Below are 4,069 nucleotides of genomic sequence, written 5' to 3'. Positions count from 1 at the left end.
TTTTTTTTTTTTTTTTTTTTTTTGAGACAGAGTTCTTGCTCTGTCACCTAGGCTGGAGTGCATGCAGTGGCGCCATCTCGGCTCACTGCAACCTCTGCCTCCCGGGTTCAAGCAATTCTCCTGCCTCAGTCTCCTGAGTAGCTGGGACTGCAGGTACTCACCACCATGCCCAGCTCATTTTTTGTATTTTTAGTAGAGTTGGGGTTTTGCCATGTTGACCAGGGTGATCTTGAACTCCCAACATCAGGTGATTTGCCTTCTTTGGCCTCTCAAAATGCTGGGATTACAAGCATGAGCCACCATGCTCAGCCTGCTCTTTTTTTGAAACAGAGTTTTGCTCTGTTACCCAGGCTGGAGTGCAATGGTGCAATCTCGGCTCACTGCAGCCTCAATCTCTGTGACTCACGCAATCCTCCAACCTCAGCCTCCCGAGTAACTGGGACTGCAGATATATGCCACCACGCCCAGCTAATTTTTGTATTTTTTGTAGAGATGAGGCTTCACAGTGTTGTTCAGGCTGGTCTTGAATTCCTGAGCTCAAGTGACCTGCCTGCCTCAACCTCCCAAAATGCTGGGATTACAGGTGTGAGCCACTATGCCCTGCCTGCCTGTTCTTCAACTTCATATAAGTGGAATCTTTGAGGTCAGGTACAGTGGCCAAAAAAAGTCTAGCGTTCTTGTCCCATCTCAGAGCAATAGCAAGATTTCTGTTTACTAGGATGAAAAAATGTCTCTTTGGAGACTGCTACAAGCTTAATAAATAAAGGTGGAGTTGTTTCATGCTTGATTTTTTTTTTTTTTTTTTTTTTGAGACAGAGTCTCACTCTGTCATCCAGGCTGGAGTGCAGTGGCAGGATCTCAGCTCACTGCAACATCTGCCTACTGGGTTCAAGCAATTCTCCTCCCTCAGCCTCTGGAGTAGCTGGGACTTCAGGCACATGCCACCATGCCCAGCTAATTTTTTTTTTTTTTTTTTTTGGAGGTGAAGTCTTTCTCTGTCTTCAGGCTGGAGTGCAGTGCCACAATCTTGGCTCACTGCATCCTCCGCCTCCTGGGTTCAGGCAATTCCTCTGCTTCAGCCTCCTGAGTAGCTGGGACTATGGATGCTCTCCACCATGCCTGGCTAATTTTCTATATTTTAGTAGACAGGGTTTCACTATGTTGGCCAGGATGGTCTCAATCTCCTGACCTTGTGATCTGCCTGCCTCAGCCTCCGAAAGTGCTAGGATTACAGGCGTGAGCCCTGCGCCAGGCCAATTTTTATATTTTTTTGTGGAAATGGGGTTTCCCCATGTTGGCCAGGCTGGTCTCAAACTCCTGACCTCAGATAATCCACCCACCTCACCCTCCCAAAGTGTGGTTGCAGGTGGGAGCCCCTGTGCCCGGCCTATGCTTGATGTTTTAAGTAGAGTTTTAACCTTCCTATTCCTTCCAGAAAACTACTAGGCATTAGGCTTCTATACCTCAGGAACAGACCAGCCAGGGGCCAATTGGATTTACTGATTCAGAAACTCATTGTCCCTGATGTCCCTGCTGTGTGGGGTGGGGACAGTGGGCCTCTCACTTAACCAGCAAATGAGCAGCACGTGAGCTGTAGATGCCTCTGTTCTCCTGCGCAGCGATTCGGCAAAGCAGAAATGTGAAGCTGCTCAAAGAGCAGGGAGGGGAGGCCGGCTGTGTCCTGCTGTGGGTGTGAGCTGGGTATACAAAGTTAGCCCCAAAATGCCAGTCAAGGGAGCGCTGGATTTGTTCCCCAGGGTTGGCCAGTGTTAAATACTAGAGCTGACCCCGTGCTACCTTTGCAGATGCGTCTGTCAGAAGTGCTCATCCTTCTAAATTCCAGCAGGCTTTTTCACAGAACTTGACAAGCGCAGTCACCCAGTCTGGAGTACAGTAGCGCAATCTCCGCCACTGCAACCTCCGCCTCCCAGGTTCAAGCAATTCTCCTGCCTCACCCTCCTGAGTAGCTGGGACTACAGGTGTGCGCCACCACACCAGGCTAATTTTTGTATTTTTAGTAGAGACGGGATTTCACCATGTTGCCCAGGCTGCTCTCGAACTCCTGACCTCATGTGATCCCCCTGCCTCAGCGGTTTACAAAGCAATGTTTACAAAGTGCTGGGATTACAGGTGTGAGCCACTGCCCCCAGCCAACAAGCCACTGTTAAAATTCATATAGAAATGCAAAGGACCTTGAATAGCCAAAGCAATTTTGAAAAAGGACAAAGCTGCAGGGCTACGACGACTTGATTTCCAGACTTATTAAATCCTGCAGTTGGGGGCCAGGCACCGTGGTTCACGCCTATAATCCCAGCACTTTGGGAGGCTGAGATGGGTAATCACCTGAGGTCAGGAGTTCAAGATCAGCCTGGCCAACATGGTGAAACCCTGTCTCTAGTAAAAATATAAAAGTTAGCCGGGCGTGATGGTGGGTGCCTGTAATTTCAGCTACTCAGGAGGCTGAGACAGGAGAATCGCTTGAACCCAGGAGGTAGAGGTTGCAGTGAGCCAAGATTGTGCCACTGCACTCAAACCAGGACAACAAGACTGAAACATCTTTAAAAACAAAAAAATCCTGCAGTCATCAAAACAGCGTGTGAGATTGGTATAAAGATGGACAAATAGACCAGTAAAAGAGAGTAGAGTGTCCAGAAATAGACCACACTTATATGAACAACGATTTTCAACTAAGATTCAGAAAACAATTTAGATGTGCATGTGGGCTTAGTGATCAGCGTGGGGGAACAAGAGCCCAGCTTCTCGGACATCACCCACCTCGTGGAGTGATGTGTGGCCGTGGGCATCTCCTACATTCGCATCTACGACCACCACCAAGGTCTTTTCAAAAGAAATAATTCCAGATTGATGGATAAAGTTTTAAAGCCAGCAAGAACGTCTGGGCCTAGATTGTTCAAAGTACTCACCAGAGTTTTCAAATAGCAATGACAAAGATCATCAAGTTCTAAATTGCCATTTGGTGCTAACGGTGCTGTCCCCAGTAGATGGAAAAGCAGATATTCTGAGAGCTGCTCAGGACTTTTGCCAGTTAGCAGCCCAGAAGCAAAACCCACCCATGGATTTGGATGTAGCTACGTTAGGCAGCTTACTTACTTCGAACGGTTCTCCTGATCCTGATGTAGTATTGAAGTTTGGTCTTACGGACAGCACATTAGGTTTTCTTCCCTGGCGCATCAGATTGACTGCGACTGTCTCTTTGCCTTCCCACTTAAACATCAGTTATGAGGACTTTTTCTCTGCCCTTCATCAATATCCAACCTGTGAACAGCGTGTGGAAAGCAGTGTAATTTGATTGCAGGCTTTTAGAGAAAACAGCCCACGTGATTCTGATATTTACAAAGCACCTATGAAACCCTGTACACACCTAGTTCATAATCCTCATAATGTATCAACAAACACAAGTGTCTCACTTGAGAGAGTGTGTGTCTATGTGTCTGTGTGTGCATGTGTGAGTGCACGTGTGTGCACATTTGTACATACGGAAATAAACTTAAACATGGGGACGTATTGAGAAGGAAATACATAGACCTACAACTATGAGAAAATAGCAGCGATGTTTTAGGAGCTGAAATGTCACAGTTATACCCTTCAGCCCCAACGACTTCCCTGTTTTTGTGGGGAGAAGAGGGCCCGATTAGAGCTGTTCTGGTTGTGTCTGGGGGGAGGGGAATAATTTTTGTTCAGTCCTTCTTAGTGACCAAACTTTAATTTTTTTTTTTTTGAGACAGAGTCTCGCTCTATCGCCAGGCTAGAGTGCAGTGGCGTGATCTTGGCTCACTGCAACCTCCGACTCCCTGATCCAAGCTATTCTCCTGCCTCAGCCTCTTGAGTAGCTGGGATTACAGGCACCTGCCACCGTGCCCAGCTAATTTTTGTATTTTGTAGAGATGGGGTTTCACCGTGTTGGCCAGGATGGTCTCAATCTCCTGACCTCATGATCTGCCCGCCTCGGCCCCCCAAAGTGCTGGGATTATAGCCGTGAGCCGCAGCGCCCGGCCTCAAACTTTAATTTTTAAGAATAAGATATTGAGGCCAGACGCAGTGGCTCACG

At 47.6% G+C, this 4,069-nt stretch overlaps 1 pseudogene; it reads left to right on the top strand.

Annotated features, from left to right (window-relative positions):
* Positions 1-3,310, top strand: part of LOC116551152 — a 15,179-nt pseudogene extending 11,869 nt beyond the window's left edge.
* Positions 3,311-4,069: the final 759 nt, after the last annotated feature.

Source organism: Sapajus apella, unplaced genomic scaffold (assembly GCF_009761245.1).
Source record: "Sapajus apella isolate SASKATOON/1434 unplaced genomic scaffold, GSC_monkey_1.0 scaffold9, whole genome shotgun sequence".
Classification (NCBI taxonomy): Eukaryota; Metazoa; Chordata; class Mammalia; order Primates; family Cebidae; genus Sapajus; species Sapajus apella.
Note: the sequence above shows the minus strand (reverse complement) of the source record. Positions and strands in the feature narration are given on the sequence as shown.